At 41.1% G+C, this 26,640-nt stretch overlaps 1 protein-coding gene across 1 annotated transcript in view; it reads left to right on the forward strand.

Moving 5' to 3' along the window:
• The window catches only part of CPNE7 (copine 7), a 2,789,522-nt gene that overhangs the window by 1,063,260 nt on the left and 1,699,622 nt on the right, over window positions 1-26,640 (forward strand). The gene's annotated exons all lie outside the window — the stretch shown is intronic.

Consider the following 26,640-nt stretch of genomic DNA (forward strand, 5'->3'; position numbering starts at 1 on the left):
AAACATGGAGGAAGGGAGAGTGAAAACCATATTGATACAAGGTGGAAATATAACTAGCAGCAAGTCAAATTGAGGAATGGCTAGCCATTTTAGTCTAGAGAGATAGGACCATACCTCTCAAGTGTACCTCATTACGAGGAACGTACCTCATTTGGGGTCTTAAAAAGTTCATGTTCCTCGAAGTTCCTTGAAGTTCCACATTGAAAGACTGTCACACATTCAGTGTTAGGATTTTTTTAAAGTGAAATCCTTGTTAAATAGAAATTAATCATATTAATTCATTAAAAGAACTTCTTTAGAAGTAAAACCAGCATATTTTAACCATCCTATGACCTTCCTAGTTGAAGTTGTTAGTAAGCCATTAGTATGTGTTCCACATTTTGCCCATTTGTTCCACATTATGAGGGCTAGTGTTAATCATTTTGGAGATGGAAGGTTGAGAGCTATGGATAAGACTTTCCCTTACAGCACATTACATCTGATTGTGTTTGCCTTTTATGTAAATGTAATGTTCATCAAATTATTTATACTGACATTGAGAGATGAATGCCTAAACATACACAAATGTCAGAAGTGTTTTATTTAATCTCATAAGCATGTTTAGAAGCAGTAGAAACAGACAGAAGTGTATGCTCCAGTAGCTGTTTTTCAACAGACTCTCAACTGTCACTTTTCAAAATCATAACAAAGGAGTCAGGATTATCAAATTCTTCAAGCCAAAAGATCATGCTAGAGTTTCTGCAAAATATGATGATGATTTTACGGACTGGGGGCAGTAGACAGACTATTTAGCTGGACACACTTAAACTTCTTGAATCTTACATATCTGACTGGGAATAAAAAATGCTTAATTTTATATACTTTTAGTGAAGGCAAACTTTGAAGTGCTGTAAAATAAAAAAAACACAGGAGTGTTGACAGACTTCAGAAATCATTAAGAATCTTGATGGTTCTTATAAAAGAAAAAAAAAAAAACAGTTTTCACACCTTATTTTCAGGACATTTCAAATATTTTCAAAATCACTATAGAAACGGCAGACAAGTGTGCAATACCCAGCTCCTTTATGAATTTAAAAACTTTCTAGTCATATTCAATAGTTTAAAAAAAAAAAAAAAAAAAAAGGATTCTGTCAATGTGGTATACTGGTTAATGCACCACTTCAAATTTCTTTGGCTTTCTGGTGAGGTTCCCAAGTGACATATTTTCTTTGTGGGTACAAATCTCCTCCCTTTTTCTCTGGAAAAATTTTATTGAGTTCATCTGGCTTTTTGCAACATTTCAAAACCATAGCATAAGAGCTCATAAGGTAAACATGTGCTGCAGTATACTGGCTGTAGGTATGTGTGTGTGAGTGCATGTGGCAGGTGACTGGCATCCTGTCCTGACTTGGTTCCTCTGTCGTTGCATCCATTCTTTGGCAGGATAAGCTCCATCTTCCCTGAAACCCTAAACAGGTTAAAGCACATATCAAATAATAAATCACTTAATTGTCTTAAGGCTGTTTTCACCTCCAGTGGAAAAGAAAATTACAACTGGGAAAAAAAGCACTGTGGATTGCTAATAAAACATTACAAGTAGTTGGTATAATGTAGGCATGGACATCCACTTTGCTTGTGAACCCATTCAGTCTGGAAACACTCATCACATGGTGTAGAAGTATAACAGGGATGGAGATGGAAAAAGATAATGAAATTTTCTTGTTTTGCTAAAAAGAAAAAAAAATACAATATAATAGGCTACAACATCATTAGTGATTTTTGTGTCACATTTTCATAAAGAGCTCATATTATATACAAAACTGGTATTTCTTAGAGCTTATAAAACATAAATAATGCATATACCCTATTATCTTTTAAGTATGTAGGCCAGGAAGGTTAATGGATAGAGGAAAAGCATTTTGATCAGCTTGATGGTACTCCAGAAAACTTTCAGTTCAGAACAAGCATCTTTACACACCTCAGATGCAAGAACAGTTTGTAATGGGCTATAGTTCAACCATGGAGTCATTATTGCAAAGGATGGTTTCAAAGAATACTTTGAAAGAAAAACAGACATGTAGAGATGGGTATAAATCAAGAAGAAAAAAATGATATACTAATGCATGCACCACAATTTCTTTTTTTTGGCTGGGTGAGTTCCCAAAAGTGACATTTTCTTTGTGGGTATAAATCTCCTCCCTTTTTCTGAAGCACAGAGATGTATTGTAGGCAAAACAACTAGCTGATCAGAAAGTAGGAGCTAGGCATTACTTTTCATGTCAAACCATCAATCACCACTGGATCAAACCTGTCATTCAACAGCCTGTCTGAGTGATTAGCTGAGAGTATGTTAGATTTCTTCAAGGAATGATAAAGCAAAGATAGAACACACTGACAACCAGGCACATAGGCACTGATTGCTTCTATCTTCTCATTCATTCACGGTCATGGAGTACAGCATGCTAGTATTAGTGGAACAAATGCTGTTCCTAGTAAGTAAGACTTAACATGGTAAATGCTCTTGTGTGTTGCGATCACACAAACTGTAAGCAGTAATATATGTGTATATTACATTAGTAGAGACATAGATCACAAGATAGCTTCAGGCATTCTATCATGCTGCTTTTTAATAGGAAGCCCAGGAATTATGGGCAGTCCACAGTAAGCAGCAAGTAGAATGGTTATGTAACCAGGTATCAGTGCGATGGCTGGCAGTCTACAATAAGCAGCAGGTAGAATGGTTATGTAACCAGGGATCAGTGCGATGGCTGGCAGTCTACAATAAGCAGCAGGTAGAATGGTTATGTAACCAGGGATCAGTGCGATGGCTGGCAGTCTACAATAAGCAGCAGGTAGAATGGTTATGTAACCAGGGATCAGTGCGATGGCTGGCAGTCCACAGTAAGCAGCAGGTAGAATGGTTATGTAACCAGGGATCAGTGCGATGGCTGGCAGTCCACAGTAAGCAGCAGGTAGAATGGTTATGTAACCAGGGATCAGTGCGATGGCTGGCAGTCTACAATAAGCAGCAGGTAGAATGGTTATGTAAACAGGGATCAGTGCGATAGCTGGCAGTCTACAGTAAGCAGCAGGTAGAATGGTTATGTAACCAGGGATCAGTGCGATGGCTGGCAGTCTACAGTAAGCAGCAGGTAGAATGGTTATGTAACCAGGGATCAGTGCGATGGCTGGCAGTCTACAATAAGCAGCAGGTAGAATGGTTATGTAACCAGGGATCAGTGCGATGGCTGGCAGTCTACAATAAGCAGCAGGTAGAATGGTTATGTAACCAGGATCAGTGCGATGGCTGGCAGTCTACAATAAGCAGCAGGTAGAATGGTTATGTAACCAGGGATCAGTGCGATGGCTGGCAGTCTACAATAAGCAGCAGGTAGAATGGTTATGTAACCAGGGATCAGTGCGATGGCTGGCAGTCTACAATAAGCAGCAGGTAGAATGGTTATGTAACCAGGGATCAGTGCGATGGCTGGCAGTCTACAATAAGCAGCAGGTAGAATGGTTATGTAACCAGGGATCAGTGCGATGGCTGGCAGTCTACAATAAGCAGCAGGTAGAATGGTTATGTATCCAGGGATCAGTGCGATGGCTGGCAGTCTACAATAAGCAGCAGGTAGAATGGTTATGTAACCAGGGATCAGTGCGATGGCTGGCAGTCTACAGTAAGCAGCAGGTAGAATGGTTATGTAACCAGGGATCAGTGCGATGGCTGGCTTTCTACAATAAGCAGCAGGTAGAATGGTTATGTAACCAGGAATCAGTGCGATGGCTGGCAGTCTACAATAAGCAGCAGGTAGAATGGTTATGTAACCAGGGATCAGTACCATGGCTGGCAGTCTACAATAAGCAGCAGGTAGAATGGTTAAGTAACCAGGGATCAGTGCGATGGCTGGCAGGCTACAATAAGCAGCAGGTAGAATTGTTATGTAACCAGGGATCAGTGCGATGGCTGGCAGTCCACAGTAAGCAGCAGGTAGAATGGTTATGTAACCAGGGATCAGTGCGATGGTTGGCAGTCTACAGTAAGCAGCCGGTAGAATGGTTATGTAACCAGGGATCAGTGTGATGGCTGGCAGTCTACAATAAGCAGCAGGTAGAATGGTTATGTAACCAGGGATCAGTACCATGGCTGGCAGTCTACAGTAAGCAGCAGGTAGAATGGTTATGTAACCAGGGATCAGTGCGATGGCTGGCAGTCTACAATAAGCAGCAGGTAGACTGGTTATGTAACCAGGGATCAGTGCGATGGCTGGCAGTCCACAGTAAGCAGCAAGTAGAATGGTTATGTAACCTGGGATCAGTGCGATGGCTGGCAGTCTACAATAAGCAGCAGGTAGAATGGTTATGTAACCAGGGATCAGTGCGATGGCTGGCAGTCCACAGTAAGCAGCAAGTAGAATGGTTATGTAACCAGGGATCAGTGCGATGGCTGGATGTCTACAATAAGCAGCAAGTAGAATGGTTATGTAACCAGCTATCAGTGCAATGGCTGGCAGTCCACAGTAAGCAGCAGGTAGAATGGTTATGTAACCAGACATCAGTGCGATGGCTGGCTTCCACAATAAGCAGCAGGTATAATGGTTATGTAAGCAGGGATCAGTGCGATGGCTGGCAGTCTACAATAAGCAGCAGGTAGAATGGTTATGTAACCAGGGATCAGTGCGATGGCTGGCAGTCCACAGTAAGCAGCAAGTAGAATAGTTATGTAACCAAGGATCAGTGCGATGGCTGGCAGTCCACAGTAAGCAGCAAGTTGAATGGTTAAGTAACCAGGGATCAGTGCGATGGCTGGCAGTCTACAATCAGCAGCAGGTAGAATGGTTATGTAACCAGGGATCAGTGCGATGGCTGGCAGTCCACAGTAAGCAGCAGGTAGAATGGTTATGTAACCAGGGATCAGTGTGATGGCTGGCAGTCCGCAGTAAGCAGCAAGTAGAATGGTTAAGTAACCAGGGATCAGTGCGATGGCTGGCAGTCTACAATAAGCAGCAGGTAGAATGGTTATGTAACCCGGGATCAGTGCGATGGCTGGCAGTCTACAATAAGCAGCAGGTAGAATGGTTATGTAACCAGGGATCAGTGCGATGGCTGGCAGTCTACAATAAGCAGCAGGTAGAATGGTTATGTAACCAGGGATCAGTGCGATGGCTGGCAGTCTACAATAAGCAGCAGGTAGAATGGTTAAGTAACCAGGGATCAGTGTGATGGCTGGCAGTCTACAATAAGCAGCAGGTAGAATGGTTGAGTAACCAGGGATCAGTGCGATGGCTGGCAGTCTACAATAAGCAGCAGGTAGAATGGTTATGTAACCAGGGATCAGTGCGATGGCTGGCAGTCTACAATAAGCAGCAGGTAGAATGGTTAAGTAACCAGGGATCAGTGCGATGGCTGGCAGTCTACAATAAGCAGCAGGTAGAATGGTTATGTTACCCGGAATCAGTGCGATGGCTGGCAGTCTACAATAAGCAGCAGGTAGAATGGTTATGTAACCAGGGATCAGTGCGATGGCTGGCAGTCCACAGTAAGCAGCAGGTAGAATGGTTATTTAACCAGGGATCAGTGCGATGGCTGGCAGTCTACAATAAGCAGCAGGTAGAATGGTTATGTAACCCGGGATCAGTGCGATGGCTGGCAGTCTACAATAAGCAGCAGGTAGAATGGTTATGTAACCAGGGATCAGTGCGATGGCTGGCAGTCTACAATAAGCAGCAGGTAGAATGGTTATGTAACCAGGGATCAGTGCGATGGCTGGCAGTCTACAATAAGCAGCAGGTAGAATGGTTAAGTAACCAGGGATCAGTGCGATGGCTGGCAGTCTACAATAAGCAGCAGGTAGAATGATTAAGTCTAATAAGCAGCAGGTAGAATGATTAAGTAACCAGGGATCAGTGCGATGGCTGGCAGTCTACAATAAGCAGCAGGTAGAATGGTTATGTAACCAGGGATCAGTGCGATGGCTGGCAGTCCACAGTAAGCAGCAAGTAGAATGGTTATGTTTCTGCAGGTAGTGCTGCTTGTGATGAGGGACTGAGTTGTGAACCATCAATGTTATAAGTCTAATGATTGTATCTGCTGGGCAGAAGGCACTGAGGAACAAGTAAAAGTAACCTTTCCTTCTGAAATCATCAACTCAGTGCACTCTGTGGTTTATACAACATGCTGTTTGAATTATACTTATTACAATACATAAAGGTACATGGCTTTGAACTCAGTCAGTTATGTCACTTGAGTGAATCAGTGAATTTTTCACATAAGTTCCAATATGCAGTATGAAAGAGACAATTGTCCTGTTTCCCCACATGCAGTAACCTGAAAGTTGAGAGTACTAAGGAGTATCGGGGGCTGCAGCTGGAGAGAGGCTTGCCACCACTAAAACCAGTATTTATATTATTTTTTCTAATGACAAAATGAAGGTTTTTAGTATTGATTGCATTAAAAATCACATTCAGTCAAACATATTTTGATGTGATGATTTATACTAGTTTTGAAGAACCCATTACTCCCCCCAAGAAAATATTTTATTTTTTTGTCTCTGCAGGTTGGAGTCAGAGATGCAGGTATATAGAAAAGAATGTAAAATACTTATCATGTCACATTGTGCTTGGATAGCTAGTTCCGGAACTCAAAAATGCTGTCTAGAATTTGTATCCTAGCAAGTACTAATGCTTTGTTTAAAAATGTTTTTAAAGCTTGTGCCATACTGCTGTAATTGGTATATGGTTCCAACACATGGTATCATGAGAAGGTAAACGTTTTTCTTAATTAAGGTCTTGTAGCAGTCACTCATGACTAATAATTGTTTGTTTCTGACTGTACGTTGGGGAGGTAGAAAAGCTTATCTCCAGTAGCTTTGTTATAATACGGACACATAACTGAGAATTAGGTCTCATCTGGTAAGGCTGTATAACACTGAATTAGTTTGAGTTTGGCTAAGTTTACATCAAAGTTGTCAGTATTTACCAACTTTAGTTTCTTAATTAAGAGGTTTTTGAAATGTGCTCTAGCTTCTTTACAGATGCACACTTATATGTTCGTAATTGTTGACAGAATATCTCTCATAACATAATAATACCTTCTGGTTATATTAATCACATGAATATCAAACATCACTGAATTGGCAAAGGTAAACCAAGATCTTTGACCCATCGAGAGACAAGAATTAAGTATTTTTATTTTTTGATAAAGTGTGAACATCCATTATTTTATTTTCCAAAATTCCCAGAACTGGTAACTGTGATTTTGTAGTATTAAAATGCATTTCTATTTACAGACAAAGCATACAGAGAATCCAAGTAACTCAGACATTTGTGTTCTGTGAAATTTTTGACAACAACCCTTCCAATCTTATCATCAGCATAATTCCCTGTCGAAATCCTAATTTTTTGGTGGGGGAAATGTGACCATATAGATATTCAGTAGAAATGGCCCCATTCCCAAATCCTGGGCATGGGGTATACTTTTTAGCAATTCTTTTAGTAGAAAGCGTTTTACAAATCCTTACAAAACATTTGTGACTGTAAAGCCATTTAGATGATTACTCCAGTACAGAAGGATCTGTTTTAATTAGCCAAATCTTGGTATAATATGTCAGCAGGGAGATCTTCTTTTGTGGCATCAATCAAGTTAGAACAAAAATACATCAGGTTATGTAAACATGAGTGCCCATTAAGGAGATTGTATTGGTTTTAGTTAAATTGCTCAAATAAGTTTAGCCGCAAGTATAGTCATTCATAAAATGTTATCATTATACTGCTTTGTTAGAGTCTTCATTCTTAGGAATGTGTACCACAGCCACCTTCTTCCACAGATCCTGAACATATCTACAAACTGCTTTTTATTGAAAAGGTTGGTTAAACAACTAGAAATATGTTATTTTATTGTATCCAAAAGTAATGATCAAGCGATGGCATTTAATGCCCCAGTAACCATTTTTTTAGTAATGCTTTCAAAGATGTTGTTGTTGTTGTTGCATCTTTCGGCTTTTGTTAGGGGTCGCTACAGTGGAACTCCGTCTGCTAATGATTGGTAGTTGATTTTTACGTGCCGAGTTACCAGCCCTGATGCACAACCATCAACGAAGGTACACCCATTCACGCATGTCTCCACGCAGAAGACACTCTAGCTGAGAGACGAACCGGACAGCGTCTTACTGTGAGGCAACAATGCTACCGCAGCACCACCACCGCGGATAATGCTTTCAAAGATGTGATTAGTAGAAATATTTATTTTAGTGAATAACCATTTAATTTTATGAAAATGGTCAAAAAAATAAAAAAAAATCTTTGACAGAAAATATCTGCTTTGGCATTTTTTTTTTTTGTAATCACTATTTTGTCTACCAACAGTGAGATATTATTGGGGGTATCCCTACCTAGAAGTTCACCTTCATCTGTAACTAACTCTTTCAAATCATATAGACAAAATAATTAAGCATTGTCTCAGCTTAAACTGTGCAATAGATCCTCTCAGGGTCTATATTGAATCAGCAAATGCTTAAAAAAGTGAACACTGATTCATCGACCCCATGTAAGCGAAAGCTTGCAATCCCGAACACTCAGAACAGTGATTTTTTTTCCCTGGGAAAAAAAAATCGATGATCCACGAAAAAAAAAAAATCTTAAAACAGTGTATAATGTGGGGGGTTCACCCCACACCCCTGATGTGGAGGGCTGTGCTCCCCCTACTTAAATATACCAACTCTGAGATCACACCACAGTGGAGAAAATGTCAAACTCCCGAAACTGGCCCAATGATTTTTTTCCCTGGGAAAAGAAAAAAAATACTGTTCGGGGTGTTCAGGATTGTAAGCTTTCGCTTACATAGGGTCGATGAATCAGCATTCGCTTTTTAAAAGGCATTTGCTGATTCAATATAGACCCTCGTCTCATTTACTCTCGCATTCAGCCCACTTCTCCTTAGCCAGATAGTCTTCCTCCGATCACCTTTTATTATGTATGACATTCACAAAGGCTTCAGATAACAGAAAATAAAAATTGCAGAGTTGCCTTCCTCGCTGACATCGCACTTTCTACAATGTCTAAAATGGCTTCCAGTCACCAAAAAATTGAATTGAATTCAGATGCTCTTATTCACTAAATACTAAACAGTGGCTACTGCATACCTTTCAGATGGAAGCTACCCATCCAAGACCAAGTTTGCCTCCTGAGAATGCCCAGGAGAGCTATCACATTAAGCAAACTTCCATATAAAACAACTACAAGAAAATGTGCCTCTGACTAGGACAATCATTATGTAACAGACTCCCACCTGAATTAAGGGATCCGGAATCTCTCATTAAGTTCAAAATGGCCTTTTCTGAATTCTTGCACAAGAAAACTGAGGGTAAGTGCTATAGATAACATGGTTAACCTCACCATTTGCTATCAAGCAGTGTACAACTTCCAGTAAAACAGTCACTGTGGAATGTTGAATTCTAACATCTTGCTACCTCCAACATGGCAGTCTTTCCCTGCTTGTTATCCTAAATGTTGTCCCTCTTGTTTCTAGAAATGTTGAAATTCAAAACAGACTTATTGTAAACAACTCTATTTTTACTGTTGACTCTATCTTTGCAACATTTCTTTGTACATAAGACACTGTAACAAACATAAGAATCTGCAACAAACGTGTTTTTTTTCCAAGACTTTAAAACATTTGATTTTGTGTTTTATCTTGTGTATTATATGTTTCTTGATTTCTGATATTGTTAGCTTTTGTTTCTATACTTTCAGGTTGTGGCTGAAAAGGGTCTTTGGAATAGCCCATCTATTTATATATCTATCTGTTTATCAGATAGTAATAAATAAATATCACCTGATATGCTTGAAGAAAGCCTTTGATTTGTCAACAGAATAAGTGGCAAGTTTTTCTATTATTCTGATTTAACCTTTGTCAATTTTTTCCTCAAACTAACTTGGATCATGCTTAGCTTTTAATGTTTGGTTATATAGAAATTTCCTATAAGTGGTCCATCACAATTTTCTATTATTAATCGGTCATCTCAAATATTTGTTCAATAAGCGAAGCATTTTTATCACCTAGGTGCTGCTTATCAAAAGGCACATATTTAGCTAGTAAAATTTGTTCAGAATGACTTATATGTTTCCTGAAGATTAAGATCCTTGTTAATCCCAGTCCTTAAACTAGTTAGTAATTCTGTGTAGTCACCTGTATCAAATGATAGCATGTACAATGACAGAGAGGAAGTGATTTTTTTGCAGAGTTTTATTGACATACCAGCTGACATTAAGAAAGTTAGAGTTCCCCAGTATTGATTCAGTATCAGATAGACTGCTTGGAAATACATGAGTTGATCAAAGTTTTAATTACATTATGTAATCTGTTAGGGGCCAGACCTTTCAAGTGTGTCTCATTATGAGGAAGTTCATCATTCTGAGTCTTGTTCCATAGTCAAAGGTTCTATCCCACATTCAGTGTTAATTTTTTTAACCAATATCCATGGTAAACAATACTGAATCATATTACTTCATCAAAATAATGTGTTATAAGTATAATTTAGCACATTTAACCTTCCTGCAAGATTCTTATTTGAATGTTTTAGCAAGATGTTAGTAAGTGTTCCACAGCTTGTCCATTTGTTGCCCATTATCAGAGGTAGTATTACACATTCTGGAGATGGAGGGTTGAGCAACATGTCTCTCAACTGTTCACATTTTTGCAAAATACCAGATATTTTAACTCATGTTTTTGGTCTTTTTCTCATAAAATGTGCTGTTTTCTGACAAATCATTGAGGACTAAAGTCATTAAATAATGATAGACTTTTGAGTTTTAGATATTATGCAGAAGTTTGTGCTAAATGCAAAACATTTTCTTCTATCGACTTTCTAAATTTACAACAGCAATATTTAAAATCTACCCCTGATTTTGGGCCATTGTCTCCCCCACTGTTTTTGGCTTTGTCTATATTTCTTGAGCTAAGAGACTGAGAGGTATGTTGAGCACTATTGTAAGTGCAGTAATAATTCTCTATGTGTAAACATTGTGGAGACTGACATTGAGATGAACTGGGATGAAAGGCCTATGAGATGTCCAAGAATTTCTCCTCATTTATTTGGAGCATTCAAGTCTGCTGCATTTAATGTGAGCTTCATTACAAAGCATTTACTCAACTGATATAAAAAACAGAATTTTCCGATACTTCAGCTCTGATGTACAAAATGGAGCAATACCAACAGCTAGAACCATATTACAGAGAGGCAGAAATAAAGAGAAACTGAACAGGGTAAACCGAAAATCATATCACATGTACCATAAATAGGTATTATTTGAACAGCAGTGTGAATGGTACAAAAAGCACAGTGATTATGCAAATCAGCAACAGTAGATTTCATACTCAAAGAACAGAATAAATAAATGTGTGAAGATGTAGACACATTTGCACAGTGTTATGCCTGCAAGGCACTGATTGACAGGTCAGATTCACATACACTCTTCTTGCTGTGAACCATCCACAGTGCTGAGAACACATCTGGCTGCATTTCTAGCAAAGGCATGATTTGTAGGCAGACTCATAATCTGCCAGTACATGTTCAGTACAGCATGGACTTAATGTCTAACTGAGCAACTGCCTAATAAGCCATTTATTTCAACATCCCACTGAGTTCTAGAATGAAAGGGCAGTCTTCATATGAATTAATATGCAGTTCTATAATAATAATAATGATGTCAAGGGAAAATACTGCTGTGTTACATTTTACCTCTGTGCAGAATTTCATCTGGTAGAATCCAAAGTGTCCAATGTATTTTAGTCAAAATATTCATGTTTGAAACATGCCATGTAAAAACAAATTAGGTTTCAAAGTCACCTAACACATAAATTAAGTGAAATTAAATTTAAATAAGGTATCATAAAAGTTAATCAGTTTTGTGACTAATATGAGTTACTTTGTAATTTGATTAGTCTTTAATATGTGAGTATGACAATCACCTCTCAACAGGACATTAGTAAAGAAATCTTAAAGAAACCTTTCACTTATATTACAGCACGCACAGCTGTACATCTTCAGATTTTCTGTGCTCTATTAAAATAGTTTCTAGGGGAAATTTAATAAAGCCTACATGTTTTTTTTTTTTGTGTGTAGGCATTGCACTGCATTGCTTACATGGCCTTGAACATTTTTAGATTCAGTAAGCAGTGCTAAGCAGCGCATGCACACTCGCCAACATGGAAACTTCTGTGTCATGCAAATCACCTCATAAGCAGGTGAATCTCATGCAAATGAGGCAGGTATAGCTATCCAGCAAACAGATAGGCATCTCTTTAGACCACATGTGATTTTCTGTAGTGTACATGTAAACATTCTGTGTACTGAAGTGTAGATAGACAAAAGGACTTGTAAAAATGCAAATATTTGGACAGAAATGTCATACCACATACACATATGATTGAAACTATCATCCTGTATGCCAGAAAAATTAAAGGAAATAAGTTAAATTAATATATATTTTTTTTTAATAATCTGGTCATGTTTGTGTGGCATGCCACAGAGCACAAACATGCTTTATAGAAAGGAACAAATTATTTAGTATGTGACAGAAATGTATTAGAGGATTGTACATGGAGTCCCTAAAATGGTGCATTGGTGCTGTTGCTAACATGGTTTGGCTCTGAAGTGTGTAGTTTCCATTCTGTGAACATGGATACCAATGCAAATGAGGTGTAGGTACTGAATAGCAGAAGGGAGTAATAGTGTCTGCATATCCCCTTCATGTAGGCTTAGACCCGTGTTGCTGTTTACACTGGAGGTAGCTGACACAAGAAGCGGGGCTTTGTCTACTGACTTCTAAGCTCATTTCAGCTTAGGTGCGAGTGTTTTTGCAGTGCTGAGCATGTCCCCAACAGGAGGTGTGTCCACTAACTTCTAAGCATTGTTTACCTTCTCTGTGCATGTTTGGGTGGCGTGCCACCACACTCAGTGTGCTTTAAAAAAATACATTTATTTAATTAGATTTTGACCCTTGTTGAACCTAAAATAGGGCGATAAAATGATGTTAATTATATTTTAGGCAGGTAAAATGCATCATAGTTACCCAATCATATACTCCGCACCTACAGCAGAGCTCTATAAAGTATGCATACACCCTACATTCTCATTTTCTCCCAATACTCTACACCACTGGAGTACAGACTTGTGAATTTTAACTTAGAGAATGCTAGGGGCTGCTGCAGATCTGCTGCATCTGTGTGTGCTAGATGCTGAAGTCAGTGCTGCTGCTGATGATGACAAAAGGCCTAGACAGAAAAGGAGAAGAGTGTTCAGGCCCAGGGTAACCTTCCAGCTACATAAGCTGGAGATTGTAGAGCACTGCAGGATGGACAGGGACATATTACAAAACTCACTGAGCTCTGCCACCCTCAAATCAGACCCAGAGCCAATAGTGGAGAACCCATCCCAGTTGAAACAAAGGTACGTGTAGCCCTTAGGATGCAAGCTACAGGTACTTTCCAAAGACTAACTGGAGACATGATGGGGCTCTCACAGGCATCATAATCCAGGGTACTCCACCAGTTACTGGATGCCATGCTACCACATGCCAGTGAGGACATTTCTTTTCCCCAAACCCCTGAGGCAAGAGCCAGCACTATGCAACAGTTTTACCATGTAGCACACTACCCTGAAGTACTGGGTGCCATAGATCACACTCATGTACACATCAAGGCACCACACAGTGAGGAGGGTAGAATCTACATCACCTGCAAGGGGTACTACTCCATCAACTGCCAGGTCCTGCACAATGCCCAGGGGATTATCATGAATGCATGTGCTGGCAGCTCTGGCACTTATCATGACTCCCATATCTGGCATGCATTACAGCTGTACCAGATGTTTGTTAGAGGTCATCCCGCATGGCCATTTACTGGGGGATGCTGGCTATGCTCTGGAACCATGGATGATGACACCCATCAGAAATGCACACATACTCACAAAAGAATGCCATAATGAGGCACACGCACAAACTAGAAACATCATAGAGCATTTGTTTAGGCTTCTGAAGTCATGGTTCTGGTGCCTTGATATATCTGGTGGAGCCCTGCAGTACTCGCCAGCCAAATGTGCACATATGTTCACAGTATGTGCTATGCTACACAATATAATCCTGTGGAAACAGCTGCAGCAGGATCAGCAAAGGGAAGGGATACACAACCCCCCACCACTGCCTAGGGCACCACAGCCATGGTTACAAGAGGACTCAAAGGATAAATCCCCTAATGATGTCCCTGTAGGCAAACGTAGGTGTGCCCAGTGTGCCCTGGCTTTAATAGATAATGCATAACACATTTGCTGACAACCTAGGGCCCCTAGTGCCAGACAACCCACACAACCTGCACCTGTCCATGTACTGGCTGTGTACTGCTTGCATCAGAGTCACCCCTGAACTACAGTTCTGTCAACTGCTGCATGTGCAAGGTAAGTCCCTAACCTACACACTGCTTGTAAGTATTATTATAATATGCTATTATATGTATGAATTTGCTGCATTTATGTAAGTAAATATAGTGGGCTGTTTGGACACAAGTAACATCTGCATTAGACTATAGTTACCCAGTTCACTAGTGTGTGTGTTCCTTAATATTCACTAAGCCTCATGATTGGAATATGCACTACATCAGTCAAGGGAGATGTTAAACAGTGGGGTCACATGACAGTTAGACTACTGTGTATACCAGCAGAACATATGGTATTGCGCCCCCACACCCAACAGAGCAGTTTCCCCATATAACAGCTTTAACAGTAGGCCATCAATGGTATATCGGCAGTCCAGGCAAACTCAGGCCAGTAATATTGAAATCAAGCACACATGATATATCTCACTTAATGCAGGAATAACAATGTACATATGTATGCTGTTGACTGTGTGATGAATGACTGCTCTTTGGCTGGCAACTTGTGTAGCTCAGTGGACTAGGAAGTTAGCTTGTGTGATGCTGTTGATGGTTCAGATCTGGAGGTATTCACATATTGTGCATGTGAGGTATTATTATGTTGCTGTTGTCACAGACTGTCAGTCTGTCTGTGGTGTAACATTATGAACCTCTGTCACATATTAATTGCATCATACAGCTGTAGAATGCCATGGACATTTTGAGTGATGTGCAGTGCTGCAGAAACAGGGACAGATGTCAGTGACTGTAACACACAAAATTCCAGACTGGCATGCAGGTAGGTGTGGCCTGGATTCACTTTATAAGTACTGACAGTCCTACTGGCATGCACTTAGTTAAACTGAGTGCAGTCCTGCTGCACCTTGATCAAAATGACCTGTTATGTATAGATATATCTATACATGCATACATATATTTATACATATCCGTCTGTCACTATCTCTCTCTCTCTCTCTCACATACATAGTATATGTATCTCTATGTACTTTTAAATAGATATATACCTATCTATCTATATATATGTATATATATATATATATATATATATATATATATATATATATATATATATATATATATCTACTTTCATAAATAAAAACATACATCTCAGTCTTTCCCCATATATCTACATAACACATATACATATCATTCACACACACAGCTACAGTTATATATACATCCCTGTTATATTTTTATTTATATTTTATTTATTTTACATTTGTTGACTGGAATTGTCTGACTGAGCTGAAGAGCCCTTTTTTAGCGGAGGCCTGGGGAGAAAAGCTCCAACATATTATACAATTTTCATTATAAATTAGCATTAAACAGCAATGTTAGAGGATTATTACAAGGTATTAAGTAGCAATACAATGTTATACAGTGTCAATAATCAAGAGTATAGCATAACTATTTCAAGATGTATAAAAAGAAATATGTCATTAAGATGAGTATAGTTTTGGGTGTAAGTGGTTAAAAAAACAGTTTTATCATGATGTGGTTGCATGAAGGCAAGACAATTACAATAGGATGTTTCTCTGAGGCAATTTGCTTAATAGATTTTAGAAGACAGTAGAAACAGTAGTCAAGGAAGATTAGAGAGAGCTAGTGATAAGGGTGAGTTAAGGGCAGAAAGTAGATTAAGGTATGAGAAGTAGGGGATGCTAAGGAGGGAGAGTGCAGTGACAGGACCAGTGACTTTTAAACTTTTATATTCAGAAATATGTTTGTGGATGTGTGTATTGTCCTGCATACCCTAATACTGGTGAATAAAGCTGTTCTAGCACACATCTATAATGTTGCTCAAAGAATCCAAAGTATGGGCTCCATAATACATAATGCACTTAGCTACATACCTCTGTGCCTGCTGGGCTTCACCACATAGCACAGGTGAGCAGGTGGTGTAATGTAAAATGTGCATAGACAGGGCACATTGTCCCTGCTCTTAGGCTTTCCCATCCAAGTGCAAACAGCCACATATGGCCATACTGGTAACTGTAGACACATATCTAGAATAATAACAGTTATCTCACTGCTAGGATACTAGCTGTAGATAACAGTATGAAGCACTATTACTCTGCAAGCCACAGATGTTGTTCAACATAAGCTTAGTTTGTGTAGTGCACACTCCGGGTTAGCTATGGGTACAGATGCATTATGTGTGACATCATTAAATATGAGTTCACCGACAAGCTGGGCCTGTGCTTTGAGGTCACACATGTAACTACACTGTGCGTTGTGGTTCTGCTTTGTGTGGGTGGCCGATTTTTTCACTTACTGTGTCTGTACATCATCATGACACTAGTCGCTGAGGAGGCTGTGTCACCATTTTAGGGAGGGGGCACCCTCACACCAACTATCACACAGCAATGTCCACCTCCTATTGTACAGCTTGATAATGGCAGATGTCCACCAGGCAGGTCTGCTGTGCCATGAGGAGTCTGTGTTCCTGCTGACAGGTACAGCCAAATTCATGCAGTTGTAATTCTTCTGGCATAATGCATGGGTGTACAGCTCTGCATACATGCTGTCCCATCAGAGGGGGGAAGTGCAGTCAAGCTATGTAAACCATCCCACAGAAGGTAATAAATGGCCTTGTTGAAATATAAGTCTGTATTGTTTGCAAGTGGAGGTTAGTGCTGGTACTTTTAATGGCATTGATCTGTGGTCAGATCCCACCAGGGACAACCTCACATTGGGGCTGCAGTAGTTACCCATTTTGGTAAACACATGTTGCAAAACGTTAGTTCCCCTTGAGGGGATGTCACAGCACTGCTCCAGGACATTGTAGTTAAGGATGTAGACTAACCTTTGGGCAATGATCTGCAGCATGACTAAGCAACACAGCTAGAGGTCACTTAATGCCACCCCACAACATGGTGAACTGATATATCTTGGTAGACACTTGTACATACAAATATGCACAATGGGCTTCTGAATACAGAGATCTGCTCCTATAGCCAGATATTGCTTGATTATGTGACCTTCCAGTACTGAATGGCACCTGCAGTATCTTAGGGAAATCACAGTGTTTCACAAAATCTGGATGTGTATCTATCCTTAATGAGTATGTATACACCACCTGCATTACCTTGAACATTGTCATTTTGAGGTGTGAAGATGTGGATGGACATGTAGTCTGATATGGCTGTGGTGCTGTCCACAGCCCTGAACCAGATATCCTTGACTGCACACATGTCTGCATAATCCACATTGGGGACACATTCTGAATAGTGGGGTTCATTGTTGCCATGCCCACCATGTAGCAGCATAACCATGTTGTTGTATAAGGATGGTGTTCTCATTGTCAGCTTTTCCCTGAACAGTGCATCTAAGTTGCATTGTGGGGGTGTCTGTAGCCATGGCCATTACTCCAAATCTCAGGCATGAGAGATGAACACCATCACTGGTGAAGCATTGATGTCTTTTGAGCAAGGCATCTCAGGCAAACATGTAATAGATCCCCTGTCAATGACACCACACACTAAGGCAATTATTGACTTCCAACAATTTATGTGTGCATGGAACTATCATTCCAGGGGAGTGTCAACTGCAGCCGCAAGGTATGCTTATACCCACAAGAGACACAGTCTGGCTAAGTACAGTTATGTGTCTGCATACAAGCTGGGGACATATGCCCCTAGTCGCACACACCTGCAAGAACTATGATGTCAACATTATGTAAACTGATGTCCCTTGATTTGCAGCAATGTGTGGTAAGGCCTATTGTTTCAGTCCACAGTAGCTATCTGTCACCTGTCCCATATGTAGCCACTTGACACAGACATCAATGTGTCTCACAATGTAATCACCTCTGACTAAGAGGTGTGATTTTTTTGTTTTGCCTTGGGTGATTGATTGGTGAGAGAGTGGTGCTTACAGTATTATGTGTACTTTGCACTCCAGAGGCAGGATGATCTGAGGTGCCTGTTTGGCAATGTGTCTGATAAAGATCTGCACACATGCAGGTGTGTATGGCATGGATGTAGGTGGTGCAGGATGTGAGCTGTGTATGTTGGCATAATGCTCATTTCCATATGTAATGACTGCTGTTAGAACCACTATGGCAGCAAGGTTTGAAATGCAGTCACGTCTGTCACATGTCTTTGTGTGTCATAGGAGTAGTGGGGTGGGGACAGACCCAACACCTCAGCAGTAGGTCCTGCAAAGGTAGGGTCATGCTGTCACACCCTTGCAGTTGACAACCTGATATACAGTGTTTGTAGGCACAACTTGTGTTGAAGATGTGGATGCCAGTACATGCATAGCGGACTTGTTCAATGTTGCTGACATTACGTTGGCCTTGCAAGCATATGCCTGTCAAGCAACTAGACAGCGCACTAGTCATTCTGTGATATGATGTGGGAATACAGACGTGTTTGAGGTACATAACTATACAGTATGACATGCCTAGAACATGTGGCAGGTGGACATACATTGCCCAAAGGTGGCCAACCCAATGCAGTAGGCCTCACAGCCATGTCATGCAGATATACACCAGTAATGTGCTGAAGGCCTGGATGCATGAAGTGCTGTGAAAGTGTCGCCTACGATGGCTCGCCAGCAGTGTGCAGCAAGACTGAACATCTATGTCAATGGACATTGTACATTATATTGTGGCACTACAGCAGTGCTACTAATCCCCCTCTTGTCAGTTCCCTAATGACATAGCACCAACCCTGGAACAAATGGCATAACACATGCAAAAGCCAACTAATTGCCCTGGTTGCTAATCAAGGCATCTACTTGAAAAAGGATATGTGAAGCCTACAGATGCTTTCATGCTGTGGGACAGCTATGTGGATGAACAAACAGGCTGTGCCCTGCTTGTCATCATGGGCCTCATAGTACCATTTAGCATGGGATGACAGAAAATGTATGGGGGCATGGTATCCTATGTGAGAGTGGTGTTGGTGAGACCAGCATTAGTAGTTGCAAGGCACCAGCAATTCTGTGGACTCCCCTGCTTTCCACAGTCTTCACAAGGTAATTGTGTCCTTTCAGTACACACTGCTTGTGTAGTGTCCAACTGCAGAATACCTGTGTAAAATCCCCATCTTACCTTCAAATGGTATACATATTATACTTCACTGTGTTTGCACTCTGTATACACACCTTGGATGACTTTCTTCTTGGAACATGCTGGAAGCAACTGCAATACTTAGTTGCACAAAGGACATCTAGCATGTAGTGCCAAGCAGTGTCCCTACAACTCTAAGGTATGTGACAAGAAATGCCATGAAAGGAGTTAGCATGGATATGAGCAGTAACACTGTTGTACACCTACTGACCATGGACCACACAGCGTTTGTTATGGTCAAGGCCATATCATGCCTACTGGCTCTAACTGGTGGACCCAATTGAGTGTTACACTCTGCAATGGGTGACGGGAATATTACTAACTCTACTTACCATGGCATGACAAGGTCTTTGACAATATTAGGCCAGCAGGCCTTGTTGGAAACTGTGTAGGTTATCTGCTGAGTGTTATGTCAGCTGGTGAGTAGGCAAGTGTCTGACAGTCATAATCTGGGAAGTTAACACTGGGAGGCCTAAGCTGCAATGATGCCAGCCACCAGTGGATTACCCCAGACATCATTGATGGCATACCACTTCTAGCCATTCCCTGTCTGCAGTCACAGCCACTGTCAGTGCCCTCTGACTGGCTACATTAGCAAGTGATTGCATATCAGGAGCTGTCACTGAATCTCACATAGAGCCAACAGTTAATCAGGATGGCCTGTGACACACATTCAGTTACAGTCTGAGCCACTTACAAATACTAAATGCCAATGACTGCACAATACTATCCTTTGGAAAGTCCACTACCCCTGGGAAATATAGTAGTGTCCACACACCACTCACAGTTGTTCTATTACTCATGGACATATGGACACAGTGAGAAATGTAGCCTTTGACATTTAGTGATTGGTGAGATATGGGGATGCATTCAATGTTGTACATCATAAACAGACAGTTCTGTGATTTAACTCACAGACTGTCATTGCCATAATGAATGTGGCACTCATCACACCTATCATTGTGTAAAATGGAACCCTTGCTATGTCACTACACAGGCATATCTTACAACTGTAGCAGCCAGACAGGTTCCACGATACTGCAGTACACATTGCAGATAACATGTCCTGTGGAGACCATGCAAAGACCGTACATGTGTAGTCTGTCTCATAAATGCTTTGTAGGGGATGTGTATGGCTGCTATACAGGGAGGTGTCAGATCCCACTGTGTACCTCCTGTGTATATATGACAAGATTAACCCATGTCTTACCTGACCTACACACATACCCCATCACTGTGGTATAAATAATACATGTTGGAGAGACAGGTATGTCACACAGACAGTACAGCCTATATGTAAAAGCCCTCCCATGCATGCAAAGCACACATCTGTTTTGACACACATCATGTGCAGGATACACCATCAGATGCAGAACACGGCAATCATAGCTGTTGTTTGACAAATGTCAGTACTGGACACAGGAAATTTGAAGATGTGTCAACTCCAGCACCATAGCTTGTAGATGTGTTAGCACCCAACACCCTGGTGACACTTATCAAGGGTACCAGGCTTTTTCACAGATTAGGGATGCATGATTATGCTGAATGAGGCCATTGTCCTTGTTAGCCTTTTACACACATATGGACTTATGAAGCTATGCACCTATAGTGCTGTACCTTGCTGAGGACATATTTATTCTCTGCTGACAGTCTATCATGTGCTGTGATATCTATGGCTGTCTTGCTGCTGTGTGACCATAGGTGTCCCCAACAGAATCCTTAAAGAGAAACATAAACAGGTCTGACACACCTTTCATGGTGTAAGTATACTGCCATTACAACATCATACAAAATAAGGTATATACAATTATGTGGATTACTCATTACAAATGTCAGCATACAGTATCTATCAGTAACCACTACAAGTGGCATAGCTACACAATGCTTTACACAAGTACATGTTAATTTATATAGTCACCCTGCGAATCAGACACATACCTTCATTTCCCTGCATTGATAATGAGAATGACAGGGATGTGGCACAGGCATCATCATTTGCACAGGGTGTTGTGTGGGGGTGCAGGAGGCCTAGGCTGACCCAAAAGGTTGACTGCATGTGTCTGTGAGTCAGGACAGAAAGCAGGCAAGCTGGATCATGGAATTGTGCCTTGTGTGTCTGTAGGTGGCCTGCATTTGACATTGGTGTGTGAGTGTGTGCATGCACACAGTCAAGCTCAGTGCTAGCCATACATATGTGTATGTTGGACAGCTTTGAACCATGCATGGTAGAGCTGATAGTTCACCATCTCCAGGCCCAAACATGGGAACTGGCTCTGCAAGGAGTTGCACTGGCACCTCCATGCCCAAGGTCAGATGTGGTGCTAGCACCTGACAGTGACTACTGTCTGCTGGAACCATGTCATCCATGAGAACACCCAGGACCATGAGCCCATGGCCTTCCATGTCTTGGTGTGGACAGCACATTCCACTTTTTAGTGCTGGATGTACTGCCACTATGGGAGCGTGATTGTGCACAGCTACGTGGACTGTCAGCAGATGGGGTTGTTGACCTACATCCATGAGACTGACACTCAATTCCATCCACACATGCCAGCACAGACACTGTCTGTTCCAAGACAGACACTGTCTTGGCCCACCTTTTGTCCACTGCATCAGTGAACCAATCCAGGATGTCACCAGTGTGGTGGAGGCAGTCATGGATGTCAGACTGTGTTGCATCCATAACCCTGAGCATACATCTGGAGTTCCTTTCAGAATGTGCCTGTGCCTCCATGACGGCCTAAAGCATACATTGAGTGAACCATGATGTGACACTTGCAACAGGTGTTGGAAAGATAGCAGGCCTCTAATGAGAACCCTTATCAATCTGCTTGTGTGGAACCTCACCAGCTGTCTGGCTATGGCTAGTATCTACATTCACTGGAGCCATAGTTGCCACACTTTCCTGTTTAATGTCCCGACCCTATGACTGTCCAATATATGTGGGCTCTGGGGACTGGGTTTGTAGGCATACTGACTATGTGCTGTGACAATGAGGGTGGAAGAGTGGTGTCATCCTCTGGGACATATTCAGCCCCTGAAACCTCCACCTGTGCCTCACTGTGGCCACCATCATCATCAGAGTCTGAAGAGACTCTGGCATCAGGTTGTATAGGGGACAGAGACCTGTGATAAGACAGGAAAAAGCAGTACATTAATACCTACACTATTGTGCTCTGCAGTACTGTGTTGCAATAAATGTAAAGCTATATACACTTTTGGCACTATTACAGACCTGTTGAAACTCCAACCTCATATAGTAGGACAGAGTCTATATTGCATAACTGAAACATAATTTAATCAAATGGCACTTACATCAAAAATGCCATTTATCAAATTTGCTCTTGTAGGGAGGCTATGCCCCCCCACACTAATTATATATACCAACTCCGAGATCACATTACAGTGAAGAAAGGTCAAATTTTCCTATCTTCACTGTACCGCGATCTCGCTATAAACAGCTTGATGGACGTCATTTCAGTGTAAAGTGCCATTCGATTAAATCACTTTTCAATAATGTAATATAGACCCATAGGACAAGATGACATTACTAGTCCCACAAACAGCTGTAGTTACTTGAAAATAAAAGCTCTTTACACAGCAATCTCATCAACAAAAATGAGGTTCTCTTTTGACATTTGTGAAGACTCTGCACAGTTGTCACATATGGCAGTCTGCAATATCCTGACAATACTGTCACTTCTATCAGTGTGGTGACACCTACAAGGCATACATATGACTGTTACATGTGTACAGTCATAAAATATCAGTGAAGTTGGCAATCATGCCAACAGTACAGCACTTCAGGCAGCAGGCCTGGGATGACACTTTAGGGATTGCATTGGTGTAAACCTACATCTATAAAAAAACAGTGCTCTGCTTACCAGGAGCAGCACCACAGCCTTGTCTGATATCTGACAGACCTGTGAAAAGTAGAGGGAGAGATAATGTCAGTACCACTACATGTTGCACTGCAACAAGGTAATACATTCATATATCTCACATTTACAGTAGCTACTATGTTAATTATTACATCGGTCAACATCTGAGCAGGAGAGTCAAACTGCAGTTAAACCCTTCCCTCCCACAAAGAACACAGACCTGACACCCATGTAAGAGTATGTACACCCTGACACACTGAATGCTACAGTATTGTAATGGTGATCAAACTAAGCTTAGCTGCATGCTCCTCTGCATGGAAACTGTGGCACCCACATCCAAGATGTATGGAATTAATGGATGCCTGAGAGCTGTTGTGTGTGCCTAGGTTCACCAGGAATTCCTCAGTGGCTGAGAGTGGTTGTTCTGCTGCAGGCCGTCTGCCAGTGATGTCACAATTGCTGGCTAAATCTGCTTCTCTTCTGCATGCAGCATTGATCATGTCCATTCCACGGTGTCGAACCTGCTCATATGTCCTGCTCTGATGACTTGTAGCATTCACTTCATGGACAATGTCAGACCACAGTGCTGGCCGCTGTTCCATGTTTTCCCTTCCCCTGGACAGTAGGAGTTCATGGTGTTGCCTAAGGCTTTCAAGTATAATCTCATTCTCCACGTCCATGAAAGATGCATGGCATCTTGGGTACATGTGTCCTGAAAGACAACAGAATGGGAACACATGTGAGGATCACGTACATGGACGTACACTATGTGGAGATGCAGCTAGAACAGAATGGCTGCCAGTATTTACTGCTTGATCATACATGTCATATTCCACAGTGTGCAAGCATACCAAGTGTGTTGATACAACTAAGATACTAGTGATAATCAGCTATTCCCATGTGTGCCACGACAGATACTGCTGTATGATCATACACCCAGCACTGTAGTCTATTTTAGTGTCTTCCCTAGGGGCAACCCACCCTGATAAGATATCAAAACAACAGTTCCAAATACATAGTAGTATGCTATTACAACCACTATAAAGGACAGTCTCAAGAGACCAGTGAGACACATTGACAAAAAGCATTCCACCCTTGATGTATTTTACATCCTCTGTAGGTGTAACAAATCTGGACATCAATGACATGCTATTATCTCAGTTCTAAGAAAGGTTTAGTGAAGTAACCCCTATTCCCTGTAAGTATATTCACACATCTGTATCTTGTAAACAAAAAAGTTACATACCTGCTAGAGTGCAAAACTCTTTTGTTGATATGTGGTGATATTTCAATTCTTGCAAATGCATATTCTGTGTGCAGAAAATCTCATACAGACTGGTTCCCCATAGCCAACGTTTGCATTTTAACATGTTTTAATTAGCAGGTGATTGCCTCTTAACCAGTCTGTGGTTCTGAAATGCTAATTGCAGGCAACACAGCTGATTTGCACTGTCATAAACCAATGACATGCAGCCACTGTACAAGATATAAGGCCTCCATGTAGATTACAAGCCCTTTATGATATGTTGTGCTGGACATTACTACATCATTGCAGAGGATAGGTTTGTAGAAGCTACTGTTACATAGAGATGCGTGTGACACAGGCTGCAGCTGCTAAAACATGCTTAATGACTTTAACCTGCAATTGCAATGTTTTGCTTAAACCACGTGTTTTAATTAACAGCTGTGTGGCATGGCAGTTTAGTGCTTCACTGGTCATGGGTTCGCAGTAGGGGACAAGTGTTTATTTTGTACATGTTTATTATTTAAAACACATATATCAATATAAAAAAATTCAAACACACAAAGTCCATAGGCTGGTAAGGCATGCACCAACCAGAAATAGGAAATTCAGCAAAACAACTGGATAAGCGTACTCTGTGGCTAATGTAAAAAACTTTAATAAAACAATAAAACAAGTATTACAACACAGAAAATCACGTAAGCTCTTTCACAGTCTATATCACGACTGCTTCCTCAGACCTAATACAGACAGCCTCATTCACTATACGTAACAATGAAGAACTAATCAACAGCTTAATTACATAATTATGCAAAACAAGATGAGAATACATTCATTAAGTCAATGATGCATCAATCATCTCATAAGAAAGCAAACCAAATAAATGTTTAAAATGTTTAAAAGCATATATATCTCAAAATTATCTAACAATCAGTGCATAAGTTGTCAAACTTTTAATACCGGCTTCAAAGAAACCCTTTCCTTCAACCCAGGAAACTTATCTCCATTTAGACCTACTACCCATTCTTGTTCCAGCTCGTGGAGTATGCTCATCCATTTGTAGATGACATTGGACTCTAACTCCCAGACGGGAGGGGTGGGGTGAGGGCAACAAAAATTGCATTGTTAAGCCAAGTGGACCAAATTACGTGTGTCAAGTGGACACGTGTGTGAAATGGAGAGATATGTATGGGATTTTTTTTTTTTTTTGGGACAGGTACCCATGTTTTTTCTTTTTAATGTGAGAGTGGAATGCTGAGGGAGGGCATAGGTACGTATGGGGGAGGTAAGGTGAGTAGGTGAGGAATATTTTGCAGACAAACAAGACAGACAAGACAGTAGACAGGGGTGGTGTGTGACACAAGAGAAGGGAAAACACCTTGGATAGGGAAGGTGTTTTTGAATCCCAGTCCAATGTGCCTCCACAAGGTAGCAGTGTGACTCACATCCCCACCCATAGGACTGTTGACACTGCTCCATCACTGCCCCTTGGTTGGCAGTGATGGAGACTGGGTTCCTGGATGAGCCTGCTCTACCAGGATATTCAGCATGCTCTCCATTTGACAAAGGCATCACCCAAACCCATGGAAGATGATCCTGCACATCAAACCCAGCAGTTAGTCTCTAGTGATAACTTCCTCTCCACCACAGCTCCCAGAGGGGGGTCTGGCCCCATCCTCTGGGGTGTTACTACCCAGCATCACAGGTAGTGCAGGGGCAGCAGAATGGGCACCATCAGGCTGGGTTCCAGATGTGCTGGGATCCTGTGCCATGGCTGGAGGAACCAAGGTAGGTGGATCACAAGGAACCAGATGACTTTGACTCACTGTAGTAAAGTAGTTGTAACAGTAAGTTAAAGTTAGTATTAACCAAACCAATGTTAGTATTAACACAATGGAACATAATATTTATTACTCCAAATACATCTTAAGGTATATTATGTGTAACACAACATTAAGTAGCATAATAGTAAGTATGTTAACAGCAAACCAGTATGAATTAAACCATAAGCCAGTAAAATAGTGTAACAAAATGTG

Source organism: Protopterus annectens, chromosome 8.part1, assembly GCF_019279795.1.
Source record: "Protopterus annectens isolate FY-2018-M chromosome 8.part1, PAN1.0, whole genome shotgun sequence".
Lineage (NCBI taxonomy): Eukaryota > Metazoa > Chordata > Ceratodontiformes > Protopteridae > Protopterus > Protopterus annectens.